This window comes from Protopterus annectens, chromosome 8.part0, assembly GCF_019279795.1.
Source record: "Protopterus annectens isolate FY-2018-M chromosome 8.part0, PAN1.0, whole genome shotgun sequence".
In the NCBI taxonomy this organism is placed as follows: Eukaryota; Metazoa; Chordata; order Ceratodontiformes; family Protopteridae; genus Protopterus; species Protopterus annectens.
Window position 1 is genome coordinate 1,504,063,976 of NC_056741.1, and position 21,849 is coordinate 1,504,085,824.

The window sequence follows — 21,849 nt, forward strand, 5'->3', positions numbered from 1 at the left end:
TGCCTCCTTCCCAGGGTACTCCTAAAGGTCAGACAAGAGAAGCCAAAAATGGTACTGATTGCACCAGACTGGTCACACCAGCACTGGTACCCAATCCTAAAGAGCTTGTCTCAAGGTCAAGCATGGATATTGCCTCAGGCTTTTCACTTGCTGACCCAACAAAACAATCGGATCCTGCACAGCCATCTCGGGACCTTAAATCTGGCAGCATGGTGGATAATGTAGCCATTTAGAACACGCCTCTTTCAAAAGCTGTTATGGATGTTATCTTGGAGGCCAGGAGGCCCAGTATAAGAAAATCTTGTGCAGAAAAATGGAAGAGATTCTGTGCTTGGAACCAGGAACAATGCATTGACACGGGTGTACCAAATAACCCTCAGATTTTACAATACCTAACTGAGATGCTGAACAAAGGCCTTTCTTTCTCATCAATTAAGATTAATGCCTCTGCCATTTCAGCCCATTACAATACAGAACCACCTATCTTTTCTCATCCTTTAATGCGGCAGTACCTCAGAGGGGCCAAAAACATTAGGCCTCCAAGGAGAGCACCAATTCCGGCCTGGGACCTCAGTTATGTTTTAGAAAAGCTCACACTGCCTCCTTTCGAGCCAGCATCAACAGCAGATATAAAATTCTTATCCTGGAAAACAGCTCTGTTCCTAGCAATAACCTCTGCAAGGTGAGTCTCAGAGTTGCAAGCACTCTTGGCTGTGGAACCTTTCATCATTTTCCATCCAGTCAGGGTTTCTCTGAGGGCAAACCCTACATTTATGCCTAAGGTGGTGTCCAGTGTGGCCCTCAACCAAACCATTCACTTGCCTACCTTGTATCCAAATCCACAGAACAAGGGTGAGAAAATTTTGCATTCTTTGGACATACACAGGCAGTTATGCTTCTACTTGGCCAGAACTAAAGCTTTCAGAAAGACTGAGCAACTTTTAGTGTCATGTGCTGCAGGATCATAAGGAAAGGCCATCTCAAAACAGACTATTTCTAAATGGATAGGCCATTGCATCCGTTTCTGCTATTTTCAACATGACAAATCAGTGCCTAAGGGCATTAGGCCTCATTCCACCAGAGCAGCAGCCACTTCAGCAGCCTTCCTCAGAGGAGTACCAACTAAAGATATCTTAGAGGCTGCAACTTGGAGTTCAGTGCACACCTTCACAAAGCACTACCACTTATCTCTTTACTCTTAAGTCCAGAGCAGGTTTTGCCACTGCAGTTCTGCAGGGCCTCATAGTCTCTCCTAATCCTGTTTAGCCCAGCCACCCATCCTCAGCTTTGGGATTCAACCAAAGAGTGATGACTGTAACAGTGAAACACTATGAACATAGTACCATAAATGTAGATGTTAGAGTGTATTCACTGTTGCAGTCCAGGTTACCCACCCACCATCCCCCTTTTTCTTTCCTGGGATATATCTGCACTTCTCTATCCTATACAACCTATTTGGTGTATTTGCTTGTAGATGAAGGAAATGTTATTTTTGTGCATGCATTTTTATTGGCATATTTTTTTCAGCCTTCCAGTTTGGGGGCACCTGACATCTGGGGCAAGAAAAACTGAAGAAAATGGCATTGGCTGTATCTTTTATACCCCTGGCGCACTGACATCAGGGAAGAGGCGATAGCAACCGACGCCGGACCTAGACTTTGGAATTCTGGCCGTCTGCGGGTAGCCTGCCAGCCGGATAACCCAAGAGTAATTGACTGCAACAGTGAATACACTCTAGCATCTAATTTTATGGTAGGTACACAACTGTACTTTCTCCAGATTTCTTTTTTGTTGATGTCTAGACAATGGGTGAAGTAGTCAGTAGCTGAATTTTCACAAGTTTATATAACCTTCACAGATGTGTTCTGAGTTTAATTTTCTCAGTGGGAGAGCTCTAACGAACCTTTTTCAGTTTGCAAGCCATTTTGGAAGTCTTTAGCACCTAAGTGGTCAGTCACACTGTTTTTCATGTCTAGTATAATGGTAGTCAGTTCCTCTAAATTATGTAGCCAGCTTGTCCAAGCTCCGTAACTTGCATCTTCATTACTTCCCCCTCCTGTTTTAGTCCTGCGATTTCCCCCCCCCCACCTCTCATTGGAGCTGGCACACTTTTACTCGTATCTTCCTGTCTTAAACGCATGAGATTCTTAGAGCAAGGATCTAAAGTTTTGCTGCACATAGTCCAATTAACAGCCATGTAGATAATGTGGTTTAAACAAAGTACTAACATATTCTAATGTTGTGCGGTAGCAGGTTTTTGCTTTTAGTGTTTTTAAAGTATTTTTTTTGTAAAACTTTGTAACATGTAGTGCATGCTGCTGTACTTCTTGCATACCTACAGTTCAGTGTTACAAAAACCTAATGTAGTCTAAGGTGAAATGTTGAATCTGAGGATGTTCTTCCCATTCTTCCTCGATGAATGGGTTATAGATGCATTCCTTGGATCCGACTCAGTCGAGTACTTCAACCTTTGGATCCAGCACTCGAGATTCTCCCTGTACCCATGCCCTAGTCTATCCTCAACACCTTAGATCGCGTTTGCTCCCATCGCGCTCTTAGGGTCCTTCTCTGAATTTTTTTTTTTTTTTTTTGCTTTTCAAGTTTTCATAAGTAACTTTGTCTAGAATTTTTCTTTATGCTATAAACCTCCCTCTTTATCTTAATTTTATTTTTCTGCATAGTGTCTATACTATTGTCTTAGTAATTCCTTAAATTTACCATTGTTGGCAATTTCTTTTTCTATTCTATTTTTTTTTGCTACCCCTTTAACAGGGTAATGCCTAATTTACCATTAATTTTTTTCTGCATAATTCAAAAAAATCTCGTTTTTATATTTGTCATGCATTCCTTTTCTTTGCATTTTCATGGCCAGTACGCTGACAGGTTTTAAAAATACACTTCTTGTGGGCCGAAAATCCCTTATTCGGAAACCCACTAGGAGTGCATATATTGTCTAGGAGCAGCTCCTCTAAACATAAACGGGTCTATATGTGCAGCCCCTAATAAAAGAGCTTTAGCTGACGGATGCAGTTGACTTAATTTTACTTTCTTCCTCAACTGCATTTTCTTCAGGGTCTCAAACTTCCCAGTAAGAACACTGAAGCTCCTTCAGAGCATAGGAAGCATTCACTGCCGAAGTCCCCCAGAAAAACTTTAGAACCACACTCTAAAGTTACGAAAATATCAGATCCGACTTCTTTGGACCAAAAAGTGCACACTCCTGATAGTGTGGATCTGAATATTTTGGATCTGATCTCCCCGAGGCTCCATTCCCCTTTTATGCAAACTCCCAAGAAGCACTCTAGACCCCCCAGTCAATCTCAACATCCACCAGGTCCTCCAGATGACTTTTCAACATGGAGGTAGATAGGATGATACAAAAGTTCCTCAAAACTTTGATACTGATGGGGGTTATCTTGGCTCAGTCTCCTGTTGGATCAGTGAGTGAGTCTTCCTGCTACTTCCCACACTGTTTCTTTTTCTGATTTTTTCCTGTTTCGAAGCCCCAGGATCTAACAGTACAGAATTCTGTAGTCCGGTCAAAGAGAATTACTTCCTAGAGTCCGACAGCACCCTTGACAAGTACTGTTCGGATTGAAATGGGTTCCAGATCCGAAGTGTCAACTCCGTAGGGCCAGGATCTACTCTGATGTTGCCGGATCAATCCCTGTCCTTTGTAGCATCAGTGCTGGACAGCTTGGCTCTGGTTCCCTCCTCCAGGCATGGATCTGGTTGAGTCACAATCTAGCTGTACTGGAACACTTGGCTTTGGTGTGGGTGGCCACAGCTTCTCTGGGTCAGTCTCCCTTAGGTTGTGAAAAGGGCCTTTTTCTCATTCTAGAGATCTGGTCCGTCTCCCTTTAGTATCCTCCCCTTATTCCTTCCTCTGTTCCAAACTCAGTCCATCAGGCCTGTTCCACAGGGACAGCCGGTTCCATGTAGCTTCCATTTAGTTCCCGTGGAGGAACTCCCTCTCTCTTCTTACACCTCCCCTGAACATCCTCTGAGGAGGCTCATCAGAAGCGAACATGCAAGAGGAGTCGCATAGATCCCCTGTTGGAATTTCACTGAAGATGCTAATTTCTAGGACTGAGAAGGGTCCCCAAATAACATAACATCGCTTTTGGAGACTCTGAGATCCTGTTGTGGTTCACCACCTAATGATCCTTCAGAGGAGTCTGTATTTCTGGAGGCTTTTGGTTCTGGCCCATCTTAGTCTTGGGTGCCAATTCCTGATGGATGAGCTTATTGATCTAGTGTCTCTGGGCATGGAAGGAGCCAGATTCCATTGAGCCAGTAGTGCGTCACCCTGACAAATTATTAGCCCCCTCCTAAAAAAGGTAGACCCCACTGGAACAAAGGAGCTCCCATATATGCTGTGGTGGTGGCAGCTACTAAAAATAAGCTAGCTGAACAAAGCTCTTCTGTCCACCCTCTAAACAGAGTCTAGGGTGCTGGACAGATTCGGAAAGTTTTTTTTTTTGCGTCTGCAACCTTCACTTTGAGATCCCTTAACTATCTGGCACACTTTACAAGGCTAGAGAGAGATTCGACCAAGAACTTTCAAATTCTGAGTCCGTGTCTTCAGAGGATTTCAAAAGCTAATCTTTTCAGTTGGCTTTTGTCAATTTCCAATGCTTCCCTGAGGTTGATCTGTCATGCAGCTGAAAGCACCTTACAGGCAGCTGGTTTAGGCACTGGCATAGGGACATGGCTGGATGCGGTTGGATGACTTTGTAGAGCCTTTTATGATGTTTTTCATCAGTGCTCCCTTTGGAACATTTTTTTTTATTCAGTTTGTGAAACAAATGCTTACCCACAGCTAACAAGAAGGAAAGACCCTACCTACTGTGGGAATCAAGTCTTCTACCCCTCAGAGAACTTTCTGTAGAACTCTGGTTGTAAGAAAATGTGGTTATGCAAGTCTGTGACCTTTCCCAGGATCTGTGCAGAGAACTCCTTCAGAGGCAGAGGAGGCAGTTCTAACGGACACTAACCTTGAGGCAGAGAAGGCCCACAAAATCAAAGTTTTTATGATTGGTTTCCAGGTGGACCCTTTCAGTGCTCCTGAAGTGCTGCTTGACTGCCCGCCTGTGGAGGTAGTTGGACGCTTGTCCTTGCATCCAGATGCCTGGACTGCTATAACAAAAGATTCCTAGGTACTAAAAATGCTAATATCCAGAGGTTACCATTTTTCCAGCTTCCAGTCAGCAAAAAATGCTTCCTGACATTCCATTCAGTCAGAGAAAGGCAGCAGCACAAGAAATTTAAAAGCTGGTAGACAGGAGTCTTCCAAGAGGTCCCATCAGATCAAACTGGATTTGGAACTTACTGTTTCTTTTTAGTGCCCAAAAAGACGGATCCAATACTGGTCTCTGGTCTCCTAAGCAAACTAAATCAGTATGTGAAGAAATCAAAGTTCCAAATTGTCATGGCCCAGTCCATTCTGCCATTTCTTTACAAGGATTATTGGATGTGCTCTGTAGATCTTCAGGATGTGTACTATCGCATCAAAATAAACAGGCACTCCTGAAGATGCCTATGCTTTTGGCTGGTAGTCAGTATTGCCAGTACAGAGCTCTGCCCTTTGGATTCACCTCAAAGCCCAGGGTGTTCACCAAATGTATGGCAGTGGTGGCAACTCACATGAGACTAAAAAGATTGATTTTTTTCCATGCCTAGATGACTGGCTCCACTATGGATCTCCTACAACAATCCAGGGAATTATCTGCTCTAGATTTTGACCAAGAAAAACCAAAACTAGAAGCAAATAATTGAATGTAAATTTCACTCACAGGACCGAAGCAGGTACACAAAGGCTTTCAAAATAAGCAGTAGAAGAAATCAATCAGCTGCTAGGTCTCCAATAAGATCCTTTAATATGACAAGGCAAAGTTAAAATCACAGTTTCGGCTTGGAAGAAACTGTGATTTTAACTTTGCCTTGTCATATTAAAGGATCTTATTGGAGACCTAGCAGCTGATTGATTTCTTCTACTGCTTATTTTGAAAGCTTTTGTGTACCTGCTTCCGGGTCCTGTGGTGCCAAGTGGTTTGCATTCTGCTCTAGATTTGTCACTCATTAGGGATACGTCAGTTATGCCAAGTTAAAGTCTGATACCGGTACAGAGACTGGAGTATATTGGGATAAATCTGAACACAACACAAATTGCCTCTCTGCCTGTTCATCGCATAGACACACTCAGATCTCTGGTTATTCGGATTCTATCCCATCCATCCCCTTCAGCCAGATTAATTCGTTAAGCTTTAGGTTCTGTCACAGCAGCAGTAGTCCTGCTTCCTTTAGCGAGTCACTGTAAGCATGTCCAATGGACTGAAGCTGTTCAATGGTCTATTCTTTGACAACACCTGTCTTTTCCAGTCAAGCCTACACCAATTTGCAGACACCACATTCACTGGTGAGTCCAGTCAGAAGACATTTACCTTGGCTGACCCTTTGTTTTATTACTTCCAGTGGCCACAATGTCTACTGATGCCTCCCAATTGGGGTGGGGGGGCATTGCTTGGGAAGGGTGGTCCCAACCCATGTGGTCTACCCCCAAGAGACCAATGTGCATATCAACATCCTGGAGATGAGACCAGTCCTTTTAAGAATTGCAGACTTTTCAAGATGCTCTTCCTCTGGGACTGTTGTGATTAAAACCAACATGTCTGTAGGTACATCAACAAACAAGGGGAAACCTGGTCTTACCCTCTGCCAGGCTGAGTGTGTCGCAATGGGTGATGTCCACTAGCCATTTTCTAGGTGCAACACACATTCTGGGGAAATCCAACATGCTAGCGGACAAACTCTGGTCCGTTCCAATGCCTCATGAGTGGTCTCTCCAATGGTCTATGGTGGAGAAAATTTTCCATCATTGGGGAAACCTTTGATGTGACCTCTTTGCATCTCCCAACAAGTGCTGCAGATATTTTGACCTGATCCCATCTCAGTGCATCATGGGATAGTTTAGTCTGTGATTATCTGGTCTCCTTTACACCTGTTCTCCATTTCTTTGATCCCCAAACTTCTACAGAAAGAAATTCGATTGAAGAGCTCTGTTATCCTCATTGTTCCATTCTGGCCTCAGCAGGTGTGGTTCCCCTTATTTTGGTCTCATATTTGGTCTAGTATCCAGGGAGGATAACAATCTCCATATCTTCACTCACATCTCTCAGGGATGAGTCATCCCAGTATCCAAGCCCTCAAACTGCATGGTTTCTCCAGTTGCAATAACTGTCATACAGCCCAGGCTTTCTTGTCTGGTATGTACCATTTTATTTTTCTTGCAAAAGACTCCACCAACAAGATGTACAAGAGCAAATGAAAAAGTTTTTCCCTTTGGGCGTTAAAATAAAATAGTTTCCTTTACTGCCCCTGTCTGTGCTGCTGTTGATTTTCTGGCTGTCTTTTCAAAGGAGCAGTTAGTTTTTTTCTACAATTAAATTACAGTTTGCAACCATATCACATTTTCATAGTGTGTAAAAATTGTTTGGCTTCTTCCAAGTTATGTAAAGGTTTTTTGAAAGGCACTTTTCTCCTAAAAGAACCAGTAAAAGATCCTTCATCTTCCTGGGACTTGACTGTGTTTCTTCTAGGTCTGAGTTGGAAACCAATTGCACCTTCAGCAAAAGTGATTTAAAATTTCTGTCATGGAAAACTGCCATTACTTCTGCAAAAAAAAAAAAAAAAAATATTTCTGAACTCAAGGTTTTTTGATAAAAAACTCCATGCATGCATTATCTTTCCATAAAGACAGTAACTTTACAGATGAACCCTTCCTTTTAACATAAAGTGGCTTCTGAATCTTAGTATTAGCAAGTCCTTTCATTTACCAGTCTTATTACAAATTTTTCACACACAGGAGAAACATGTGCTACATCTCCTGGATGTGCACGGACTTTTTTTATATACACAGAATTAAAGTCGTCAAAGTCAGACCATTTGTTTTGTAACCTCCTGGGTTATCCAGTATCTAAAGTTATATTGGCTAAATGGATAACTACTTGAATTTCTTGGATCTGTTCCCAACAAGGAATTTCTCTACCAAGATCACCTAAAGCCCACTCAACTAGATCCATGGTCACTTCATCTGTTTTTTTTGTTGAATTTCTATTGATGTTTGCACAGCAGCCACTTGGTCCAGTGCTCATACCTTTGTTATTACAAATTGGACCTAATCTCCTGAAGCAGAGCTGCCTTTGGTTCATCCGTTCTCCAGAAAATCCTTCCAGGAGGGCCACCCAAGATTCACGTAGCTGGGGACTCTGTCTCATTTGCTTAAATGAAAAGGACAACATCAGATTTAAGTTGTGTACTATCCATAGCTAGGCATCTATGTTGTCCATTTTCATTCTTCCTCAACTTCCCCGCCACCACTCATCTGCCTTCCTATAATCTTCTGGAGGGACCTGTTGGATTTCTTATTGGAACTTCTAGTTTGAACCCCCCCCCCTTTTTTAAGCTGTTCCTTTCTTTAACTAATGGGGATCTTATGCCAACAAACTGTTTGCAGTATTGAGGATGGACTGGGGCATTATGGGTAGATGGAGGAGCTCCAGAATTGGATCCAAAGACTTAAGTATGGCCAAGTTGGATCAGAGGATTAGTTCTGTAACTCATTTGTGGAGGAAAAATGAAAATGAACAGCATAAATACCAAGGTATTGAGTATATAACTTTCAAATTTATTTCACTGGTTATATGCAAACTGGGTCATGATTGAAGTGGATCCTTGGGATCAATCCACAGCAATTGATGTTTTTTAATAAATATTAAACTTTTCTTTTGAAAACTTTGGTCATTCAGATGCAGTTAAATCAAATGTAGTTGGACTTAAAAGAATTTATGCACATTTGATGTAATGGGTATTCTTGTGGAGGATAATGTATACTCCCCATGCAGTATGCTGCATCCTTGCTATAAAGATGTAATCATGTCTAGCATCACTGCACCTCAAGTGTAAGGATGAAATCCCTCTCGTGAGGAGGCATTTGAAGTACTTGGGCAAAACTGCCGAAATGTAGATGTTCATCGTGTATACAGCTGCAGTCATAACAGATGGGTTCTCCTGCCGTCAGTCGGGTCCTCGGTCGGCCGAATTCCAAAGTCTAGTTCTGGCGTCGGTTGTCGTCGCTTCTTCCCTGACGTCAGTGTGACAGGGGTATAAAAGAACCAGCCGACGCCATTTTCTTCAGTCTTTCTTGCCGCGTGGTGCCCGAAGCAGAAGCAGTTCACAAGTGCCGGTCGGCCAGCTCCTGAGATTACAAAAAATTTGGAAAACCGAAGTCTTCTTAAAAGCTAAGTACCCCGTTGGGGAAACTTTTCTTGCCTCAGACCGATGTCAGACAAAGTTAATAATTGTATTTCTTGTGGGAAGCAAATACCGCATAAGGATTTCCATTCCCTCTGTATGCCTTGCTTAGGCCCAGACCACGACGTCTCTGTCTGTCACTGTTGTGCTACATTCAACAAACGCACTATTAACCATCGGGCGGAGTTCGCCTAGCATTTTTTTGGGAATGCATTTAACTATACCATGTCGTCTGATACTCCGACACCGGTTTTGTCTAAAAAACGCAAAGACAAGGACCGACACTCTAGGTCCGCGGCCTCTACCGACACCACGCCAAAGCCGACTACATGTGGTCCGGTTCTCAGTGAGGCGCCTACGCAGCCCCTGACTACCGACGACACATCTTTGGCGGTGTCTCCTGTACCCGAGGTCGCAGGCTCCTCAGCCCACACCCCGACTACAGATACCGAAGCCACTCTTGGCGTTGAAACGCAGAATGTGGACAGGTCCACCTCCACTCAAGGTGTCGTCAGACCTTCCTCTTTCTCCATCAAGGCTTTCACCAAGTCTAAAGCAACCATGCACCCTAAGAGACCAGTTCCACAGGGCCCATCTCCAGGCCCCATGCCTAAGAGACAGATGCTTAAAATGGCTGAGGATTTAATTGCTCTAATCGGAGGTTCTCGGCCACCTCCGGACAAAAGGCCCAGAGTGGAGGAAGATTCCCCCTCCTCTGATCAGGGATCCATTATTTCAGACCACTCTGATGATCAGGAACAGGCTTATTCCCCTTTTGAAGACTCTGATGCAGAAGAGTCTATTCCTTCTGTATCCCCCCCTGAGGATTTCTCATTTGGGGAAACTTTGCATACCTTAAGGGAACACTTCCACTGGGAAGGCCGGGATTATTCAGATTCCAAGAAAAGGCTCAGGGAATTTCTTTTGTTACCCCAACACAGGCCTCTGGCTATACCTCCTGTCTTGGACATCCTAGATGATGTTTACTCGGAGGCCTGCCTTAACCCGGACTCTCTACCTCCAGCTCCAGTTAAGCCTGACAGGTACTACAGGGTTCCTGACTCACACCAATTTCTTTAAAAAAGCCATGCTGCTGACCTAGAAACCATCTCACAGGGACCCAAGGGAGTTAAGGCTTCCATTGCCAAAAATCCATTGCCTTCGGAGAGAGATTCCAGATCCTTAGAAAGGTGGGGGGAAAAAAGGTATATACCTCGGCTACCTTAACCATGAGGGCCTTAAACTGTCAGTTTCATATGCTAAAATACCAACAGTTTCTGTTATCTCAATTGAAAAGTAAAATGTCACAACCTGAACAACCAGACTTGAAGGAGTTGCAGGATTTGATGCATAGTGCAGAACAAGTGGGTAAACGTACCTTACAATGTGGTTTTGATGCTCTAGAGGCCTCATGTAGAGCTGCTGTTACAGGCTCAGTCATACGCAGGCATGCTTGGCTCAAGGAACAAACCTTGCCTGATCATGTCAAAGCTAAATTACTAGACGCCCCCCTTCAAAGGGATGTACTATTTGGGGCAAATGCTGAGGAAGTATTACGAAAAATGGAGGAAAAAGCTAAATCAATGCAAACTGTGTGAGAATTTCTGCAGGTTCAACCACCACGTTTTAGTAGAAATTGGCCTTCCAAAAACTGGTCCTTTCCTGCCACGGACAGACCCCAAAGAGGCAGATACAGGCACCCGAGGGGCAGAGGACAACCACAAAGATCGTACAGAGGCAGACAATGGCAAGCTCCTACACAAAGAGGTGGTGAAGACAACTCACAATATTTCAGAAAGCAAACCCAATGACTTTCCCCTTTGCAGGCCAACCAGGTCTCAAATAGCAGCCCCCTTAGGAGGAAAGCTGGCACTGTTCTCAAAAAATTGGCATGTTGTCACAAAGGAATGAAGGAAAAAGTTTCCAAAAGAGCACAAATTACCTCCTCATAGAAAAGAAAACGGACAGTCCTTGGATAAAAGTATAACTCCAGGAGGCAGACTATGGAAAACCCAGTATGTTTCAGTTCAATTCCAGTTCCAAAAAGTACAACTGCAAAGGCAAAAAGTCACGAACAGGAATCTTCTTTAGTAAAACCAGTACTGCTTTATTCAGACCACACAAGCGCTTTCACTACTGCTTCTTCAGGTGTATGAATGGTCACACTTACACCTGTTTAAATACTCTAATCAAAGCACATGATCAATCATCTTAAAGAAAAACAGCTTTTCTAAAAATCTTTTAAAAACTTTAACATAATAAAAACATGTAGACTACTATATACTAAAAATTAAAAATTATCATGGTACCTACACACACGACACAAGTGTACAGAGCAAGCATATATATAAAAACACACTCAAAAATGTGTGAATGCACACACAGAAAATTTATGCATGAAAAAACATATATATAAATTATGGACATAATAGGCATGTAAAACGCACACTAAAGGAATACAAAAAAGGGGGACACGAACAAATGCTTAGCTATCTACGTAGCCTCCTCTTCTTAAGGGTAGGCTTCATAGGCATATTTTCATTCAGACCATGCCCATAGGTGGCTCTTAACATGATAATCCACCTGGCTTCCAACTCTTCAATTCTCTCCCTGATGTCACTATACCTAGTATTCTCTAGTACTTTAGAAATTACCATAAATCCAAAATTGTGACCCATACCTTTGTCCAAAATGTGTTTAGATAAGGCATTGATTCTTGACCCTTTGCTAACATGGTACATATGCTCCCTTATCCTCTCCTTCAACATCCTATCAGTCTTGCCAACATAAAAACTGTGGCATAGTGAGCATATAGCTAGATATATAACATGTTTAGTATTGCAGGTGGCATTAACCCTAATATCATAAACTTTCTTGGTGTCTGGATGTTGAAAAATGACACCCTCTTTAATGTACTTACACTGGTTGCAACTGCCACACGACAAAGTCCCATGTATTATCTCCCTAGTCAAGTCACATTTAGATCCACAGAGTCTTCTCTTCAAGTTTTTCTTATTCCTTTAAGTGAATTGCGGTATATCACCAACTATCCCCTTGACAAGTGGGTCTGTCATAAGTATATTCCAATGGTCATTAAAAATACTAGTGTATTTACTAACATCCCTCGTATAAGGTATACACATGTTCAACTTGGTGTTATTACTATATTCTTTCCTTGCCACTAGTATTCTATGAGAGAAGTATGGCTTAGCACTACTACTTCTTAACCGTTTAATATCACACTTGCATCCTTCTATAATCCTCTCTTCATAGCCTCTTCGCCTTAATTCATCACTAATAGTATGAGTATGACGCTCAAAATCCTCTTCTTTTACATTCAGTCTGGAGGCTCTAAAAAAATTGATTATGCGTCACATTTGTAAAAATATACTTAGGATGCATGCTATCCCTACTGAGTAAACTACTAACATAGCACTCCTTCCTATATAACTTAGTAGAAATTGTACCTCCAGGGTCCTTCTCTATAAACACATCCAAAAAATTAATGCCCGATCTAGAATAATTCAAGGTGAATTTAAGAAACGCTGTAGTATTATTCAAGTATTCAACAAATAGTTTCAAATCTTGTTCGGTGCCTCCCCATAAAATAAAAAGATCATCCACAAATCTCCTGTATAGAATGATCAAATCCTTATATGGGCTACCAAACACATACTCTAATTCCCAGGCCAGCATTACTCCATTTGCATAGCTATTGGAGCAGGAACTGCCCATAGCTACACCATTCTTCTGGTGGTACACTACACCTTCAAACATAAAAACATTATTACTTAACACAATGTTCATCAAATCTTGTACCAAAGCTATTTCTTCACCCAAAAATAATCCACTAGAACAAAGTGACTTACTCAACAATTCAATACCAACAGAGTTAGGAATGACAGTAAATAAAGAAACTACATCTAGTGTAACCAAAAATACTTCATCCATCCTCATACCATTGCCAGTACATTCATACAGATCATGTAAGAAATGTTCAGTATCACATAACACAATTTTATGTTTCTTAAACAAAGGTTCTAATTTAGCATCAAGGTATATTGAGATTGGTTCCGTGCACCACCCACCTCCTGAGACTATAGGTTTCATCGGAGGCCTTACCATATTTTTATGCAGCTTGGGCAGTCCCTGAATCTGGGGTATGACAAATTTATCCATCAAAAAATACTTCACTAATTCTGCAGTTAAAAAAACATATTCACTCATTAATTTAACATTCCTATTAATAGAATGTGCCATATCCATAGCACTTTTTAACGTAATTATTTGGTAGAAACTTTCATCTGATAACATCTCATACATTAATTCATTATACCCTCCTCTATCCATTACTACAATCCGACCCCCTTTATCTGCTGGTCCTATTACTATTTTAGTATTGTTTTCAAGATCATGTAAAGCAGAAAACTCCTCCTTGCTAAGATTACATTTGCTACGAATATTCTTATTACCTAGTGAAGCATAGTATGTATTATAAATATCTGTTAAACAGAGTTGTTCAAACGCATTAACAACTGGTGAAAGTTTTGGAACATAGCAACTGGGCTTAGAGAATTTGCAAAAACTAGTATTATTTGTCTGATCGTACATACATTTTAACATAATGCTCCTTGTGAACATTTTAACATCTAGAATTAAGTCCACAATATTCATGTCAGTGGAAGGAATGAATGTCAGTCCTTTATTCAAGGCATTGCACTCATACTCAGTTAAATCATGGCTAGATAAGTCAGTTATTAATGTCTTACTTGTCGCTGTTGAAACGCCTTCTTTATGGGCCACTGACTTTCCAAACTGTCCTCGCTCTTCCTTTTGTACCTCGTGGTACTCCTTCCCCTGTTCTGAGAATTCCCTTTCTTCATCCCTCCTCTCGTGGATGAAGTGTCCCAGACTGGTAGGGGAAAATTTAGTTCGTATGAATAGGGGCCATTCGTCTTCAACGCTGGCTTTACGCTAGCTCCATTCAAGACGCCAGAATTATTGTCAGATAAAGTGTTGTCCCTGCTTGGTTCCTGATGAATTTCAGCAACCGTAACAACTGATGTCCTTCAAGAATGCAACTGCAGTCATAACATGTGGGTTGTCCTGCCTCAGGCAGCCCTCGGTCGGCCGGATTCCAAAGTCTGGGTCTGACGTCGGCTGATGTCGCACTTCTCTCCGACGTCAGAGCGGCAGGAGTATATAAGCATCAGCCGACTCCATTTTCTCCAGTCTTTCTTGCCGCGCGGTGCCCGAAGCAGAAGCAGTTCGCAAGTGCCGGTCGGTCAGCTCCTGTATTCTACGATACCGAAGTCATCAAAAAAGCTAAGTACCCCGTTGGGGACCTTTTCTTGCCTCAGCCGATGTCAGAAATTACTGAAAAAGTTAACAATTGTCTTTTTTGTGGTAAACAAATACCTCATAAGGATTTCCACTCTTACTGCCTCCCTTGCCTGGGCCCAGACCACGACGTCTCGGCCTGTGTAGCCTGTGCTCGCTTCAACAAGCGCACTCTCAGGCGCCGGGCGGAGTTCGCTGAAGACTTTTTCGGCGATAAATTTGCTTATACCATGCCGTCGGATCTTCCGACATCGCAAACTCCCAAAAAGCGAAAAGACCGGGACCGACATCCTCTGCCCGCATCTACTACCGACCCCACGCCAAAACCTAGCGTGAGTGCTCCGGTTCCCTCTGAGACGGTCTCTCCACCGCTCCGAACCGAATACACCGCATTACCAACGACTCCGATTCCAGACATTACTCCGCCAGTTATAGATTTTCCTCCGGATACCAAAACCGAGGAAATGCCCGAGACCATTGCTGTAGACAAGGTCACTCCTGCACGTGGAGCTGCCAGGCCTCCGATGGCCATGTCTATTAAGGCCTACACTAGGGCTAAGGCAGCCAGCAAAACAAAGCATATTACTCCTAGAGCCTTACCTCAGCCGACTCCAGAGACACAAATTATGTCCATGGCTGCTGATGTAATTTCCATGATTAGAGGCTCGCAGACCCATTCTGAGAGAGCATCCCGGTCTCCTCCTGATAAAAGGCCTCGGGTTGAACCCTTTGATCCTACTCCTTCAGATGAAGACTCTGAGGGCTCTGTCCACTCTGATAGCCAGGAAGAGCTCTTCCAGACCTATGAGGACTCTGATGCAGAAGATTCCATACCTTCGGCCTCCCCGCCTGAGGATATTTCCTTTGGGGAAGTTCTGCACACCATGAGGGAACATTTCAAGTGGCAGGGCCAGGAATATTCTGATTCCAGGAAACGCCTTAGGACTTTCCTTAAGAAGCCTCAGCACAGGCCCTTGGGTATTCCTCCTGTACTTGATGTTCCGGATGATTTGTATTCTGATTCTAGTGCTACCCCTGATACTCTCCCTCCTGCACCAGCCAAGCCAGACAGGTATTACAGGGTCCCAGAAACTCATTCCCATTTATTCAGGGCCCATACTGTTGATTTGGAAACTATTTCACAGGGGCCTAAATGAGTTTCAGCCTCCACCTCAAAAAATCCTTTGCCCTCCAACAGGGAAGCAAGGTCATTAGAGAGATGGGGTAAAAAGGTTTACACTTACACTACCTTATCTATGAGAGCTTTAAATTGCCTTTTTCATATGTTCCAATATCAGGATTATCTCTTAGAAGATTTACAAAAAACACTAGCTTCTCCTGATCCTTTAGACAGGAAGACTTTGCAGGAAGCTGTACATAACACTCAGCAAGTAAGCAATCGCTTCCTGCAGTGTGGATATGATGCACTGGAAGCTTCATGTAGGGCAGCTATGACAGGGGCAGTGATGCGAAGACATGCTTGGTTAAAAGATCAACCTCTACCAGATCATGTAAAAGCAAAACTTCTGGATGCACCTTTGGAAAAGAACAAGCTTTTTGGTGCAAATGCTAAGGATGTGCTAAAGACCATCGAAGAAAAAGCAAAATCAGTTCAAACTGTAGAGGATTTCCTCCAGGTTCAACCCCCCAGATTCAGTAGGAATTGGCCTTCAAAAAACTGGTCCTTTCCTAATCCAGAAAAGTTTCAAAGGGGTAAGAACAGACATGGCCGAGGAAGAGGCCAATACAGAGGCCCTTACAGGGGACGTCAATGGCGGCCAGGAAACCAAAGAGGTGACGCAGGGGTTTCTCCTGCCCAACAACCACAATCTTAATGACTTTCCTCTACTACCGCCTACCAGGGAACAACTAGAAGCTCCCTTGGGCGGGAAATTATCTTTGTTTGCAGAAAACTGGCACAGACTGACAAAGGACAAATGGATTTTGGACATTGTAGACCGAGGGTACAGGTTTCATTTCCATACCTTACCAAGAAAACAAGGCATGCCAAATCTACCACAACATCAAAGGGCAGAGGCTATCAAGCAAATCTCTCTGCTAACTCAAATGAAAGCAATAGAAAGAGTTCCACAACAAGAACAAGAACAGGGGTTTTACTCAAGACTGTTCCTTGTTCCAAGAAAAGAAACTCAATGGAGACCAATACTGGACTTGTCCGCATTAAACACCTTTCTCATAATACCAAAGTTCAAAATGCTGACTCCTTCCCATGCTGGGCAAGGAGTCATGGCTGATTACTCTGGACCTCAAGGAGGCATACCTGCATGTCCCTATCAGACACAGTTGCAGAAGATACCTCAGATTTCTTGCAGGGCCAGAGCATTATCAATTCTCAGCATTGCCATTTGGCTTATCTACTGCGCCCAGAGTGTTTACAAAATGCCTGGCTTCAGTAATTGCTCATTGCAGGCTCCAGGGTATACAAATCTACCCGTACCTGGACGACTGCCTCATACAAGCGGACGACAAATTGATGTTGACAAAAAATCTGGAATATGTCATAAGATTACTTCAAGCTCTGGGATACACAGTCAACTTCCAAAAGTCAAAACTGCAGCCATCAAAGCAAATAATCTTCTTAGGAGCCAAACTAGACACAGCCTCTCAAATGGCTTACCTGACAGAAGACAAGCAAGAGAAGTTAACTCAATACTTCACAGGTTTAGCAAAACTCACCCAGATGACTGCAAGGAGATTCCTACAGGCCCTGGGTTACATGGCATCCTGCATTCTACTGGTTCCATTAGCAAAACTACACATGAGAAAGCTTCAATGGTACCTAAAAAGCGTTTGGTCTCAGCACAGCAACAACTTGGAGACCATCATACCACTCATTCCATGCTTACAAAAGGAATTTCAATGGTGGGCTTCGTTGAGCCAGGAAAACACAGGTTTGTCATTCAAAAAACCACAGATAACACAGACCATGACTACAGACGCCTCAGACCTCGGATGGGGGGCGCACATGGAAGGCAGGTGTATACAAGGACAATGGTCTCCAAAGGAAACACATCTGCATATAAATCAAAAGGAAATGCTGGCAGTAATGCATGCTATCGAGGCTTTTCAAAACCAACTCCAGCAAGGTCACTTAATGATACGGACAGACAACACCACTGTGATGTGGTACATAAACAAGCAGGGGGGCACTCACTCTTACCCCCTTTGCAGACTGACAATGCAGCTTTGGGAGAAATCACTGAGTCTAAACATCCAGTTGTGATCACAGTTTGTTCCAGGAAAAGACAATGTGTTGGCGGACAGCCTAAGCAGGAATTTCACAGATCCACACGAGTGGAGGTTGCATCCGAAGGCTTTCAGACAACTCACTTCGACATGGGGCAAGCCAGAAGTGGACCTATTTGCCTCTCACCTCAATCATCTACTACCAAAATTTTGCACAAGGACATACCATCCAAAGGCTTGGAAAATAGATGCTCTTTCATTCAACTGGAACTCCCTAGCAATCTATGCATTCCCACCTCTGCCACGGATTACCTCAGTATTACTAAAGATCAAAGCAGAGAGGCCCAAGGGAATCATAATAGCTCCGGATTGGCCAAGACAACACTGGTACCCACTTCTACGGAGCATATGTCACACCAAGAGGTGGGCCCTCCCTCAGTGGCCTCTACTTTTGACTCAGCACAATTTCGAAACACTGCATCCAAACCTTCAGACTCTGCAGCTAACAGCCTGGGAGATCCCATAAATAAATTCAACTTACCTCTTTCCAAGGAAGTTCAGCGGATACTAACAGAGGCTCGAAGACCGTCCACCAGAAAGGTCTACTTAGCAAAGTGGAAAAGATTCAGCAATTGGAATACCAGCAAAGGGCATTATGCATCATTACTGAACATCCCACTTATCTTGGAATATTTGGCAGATATGTTAGAGTGGCGCCTCATATTCTTCTATAAAAATACATGCATCTGCTATTTCAGCTAGATACAACACTGATCCTCCTGTTTTTTCTCACCCCTTACTAAGACAATTCCTCAGGGGAATCAAAAACATTAAGCCACCAAGAAAGGCACCAGTGCCAGCCTGGGACCTCAATTTTGTCTTAGAAAAACTGACTCTACCTCCTTTTGAGCCAGCAGCTTCAGTTGACTTGCAATTTCTCTCATGGAAAACAGCCTTCCTGTTGGCAATTACCTCAGCAAGAAGGGTTTCGGAACTACAGGCCCTAATGGCAATACCACCCTTTATTATTTTCCACAGAGACAGGATTTCATTAAGGGACCAACCCTACCTTTATGCCAAAGGTGGTATCTAGGGTTTCTCTAAATCAAGCCATTCATCTGCCTGCCTTCTTCCCCAATCCTGAGAATAAGGGGGAAAGGCTTTTACATACCTTGGACATTCATAGACAAGTTCGATACTACCTGGACAGAACCAAGGCCAGTAGGAAGTCTGAACAGCTTTTTGTAGCTTACGCCCCTGCAGTCCAGGGAAAAGCAATTTCAAAACAGACTATTTCTAAATGGATTGGACATTGCATCAGATTCTGTTATTCCTTCCATGGAAAGACTGTTCCAGCCGATGTCAGACCACATTCCACCAGAGCTACAGCCACCTCTACAGCATTTTTAAGAGGGGTGCCTACAAAGGACATTCTAGAAGCTGCTACATGGAGCTCCGTGCATACATTCTCAAAACACTACAATCTCCCCCTATATTCCAGATCCAGAGCAGGCTTTGCTTCGGCAGTCCTGCAGGGTTTGATTGCCACACCATCTCTTTCCTAGAGCATACCTCCTCCCCCAGCTAAGCTATGGTATTCTACCCACGTGTTATGACTGCAGTTGCATTCTTGAAGGACAGTTTTGTACCTACCATAAATGTAGATGTCCGAGAGACATGCAACTGCAGTCGGGTTTTCCCTCCCTCCATACCCCTCTATGCTTAGGGTCCACTCCTATCCCCCTCACTCTTAGCTGGGGATATCTGTTATGGTGTATTTGTTTTATTGCTCATGTATTTGTTTGGAATCCTGTTTTTGTCTTCCAATTTGGTTACAGCCTTCCTTGGAGGGCACCTGGCATCTGGGGCAAGAAACACTGAAGAAAATGGTGTCGGCTGATGCTTATATACCCCTGCCGCTCTGACGTCGGAGAGAAGTGCGACATCAGCCGACGTCGGACCCAGACTTTGGAATCCGGCCGACAGAGGGCTGCCTGAGGCAGGACAGCCCACATGTTATGACTGCAGTTGCATGTCTCTCGGACATCTACATTTATGGTAGGTACAAAACTGTACTTTTTTCTTCTCTCACCCATATCTCCTTGCACATTCACTGTATTAGATACTTTACCAGGCTGCTGGCCTCCATTCACAACTGCTGCATCTCTTTCTCCTCTCGGTGTAACATCAGCTTTCTCACTGCGTGGTCGTGCGACGTCATCTCGTTGTCCCTCCCCTCTCGTTTCTCGCATAACACTATTGGTCGTCTCATCCCGTGGCCACGAAAAGATGTGACCTGATTAATGTATGCGATGTTATCAGATGAAAGTTTCTACCAAATAATTACGTTAAAAAGTGCTACGGATATGGCACATTCTATTAATAGGAATGTTAAGTTAATGAGTGAATATGGTTTTTTAACTGCAGAATTAGTGAAGTATTTTTTGATGGATAAATTTGTCATACCCCAGATTCAGGGACTGCCCAAGCTCCATAAAAATATGGTTAGGCCTCCGATGAGACCTATAGTCTCAGGAGGTGGGTGGTGCACGGAACCAATCTCAATATACCTTGATGCTAAATTAGAACCTTTGTTTAAGAAACATAAAATTGTGTTATGTGATACTGAACATTTCTTACATGATCTGTATGAATGTACTGGCAATGGTATGAGGATGGATGAAGTATTTTTGGTTACACTAGATGTAGTTTCTTTATTTACTGTCATTCCTAACTCTGTTGGTATTGAATTGTTGAGTAAGTCACTTTGTTCTAGTGGATTATTTGGGGGTGAAGAAATAGCTCTGGTACAAGATTTGATGAACATTGTGTTAAGTAATAATGTTTTTATGTTTGAAGGTGTAGTGTACCACCAGAAGAATGGTGTAGCTATGGGCAGTTCCTGCTCCAATAGCTATGCAAATGGAGTAATGCTGGCCTGGGAATTAGAGTATGTGTTTGGTAGCCCATATAAGGATTTGATCATTCTATACAGGAGGATTTGTGGATGATCTTTTTATTTTATGGGGAGGCACCGAACAAGATTTGAAACTATTTGTTGAATACTTGAATAATACTACGGCGTTTCTTAAATTCACCTTGAATTATTCTAGATCGGGCATTAATTTTTTGGATGTGTTTATAGAGAAGGACCCTGGAGGTACAATTTCTACTAAGTTATATAGGAAGGAGTGCTATGTTAGTAGTTTACTCAGTAGGGATAGCATGCATCCTAAGTATATTTTTACAAATGTGACGCAGAATCAATTTTTTAGAGCCTCCAGATTGAATGTAAAAGAAGAGGATTTTGAGCGTCATACTCATACTATTAGTGATGAATTAAGGCGAAGAGGCTATGAAGAGAGGATTATAGAAGGATGTAAGTGTGATATTAAATGGTTAAGAAGTAGTAGTGCTAAGCCATACTTCTCTCATAGAATACCAGTGGCAAGGAAAGAATATAGTAATAACACCAGGTTGAACATGTGTATACCTTATATGAGGGATGTTAGTAAATACACTAGTATTTTTAATGACCATTGGAATATACTTATGACAGACCCACTTGTCAAGGGGATAGTTGGTGATATACCGCAATTCACTTATAGGAATAAGAAAAACTTGAAGAGAAGACTCTGTGGATCTAAATGTGACTTGACTAGGGAGATAATACATGGGACTTTGTCGTGTGGCAGTTGCAACCAGTGTAAGTACATTAAAGAGGGTGTCATTTTTCAACATCCAGACACCAAGAAAGTTTGATATTAGGGTTAATGCCACCTGCAATACTAAACATGTTATATATCTAGCTCTATGCTCACTATGCCACAGTTTTTATGTTGGCAAGACTGATAGGATGTTGAAGGAGAGGATAAGGGAGCATATGTACCATGTTAGCAAAGGGTCAAGAATCAATGCCTTATCTAAACACATTTTGGACAAGGGTATGGGTCACAATTTTGGATTTATGGTAATTTCTAAAGTACTAGA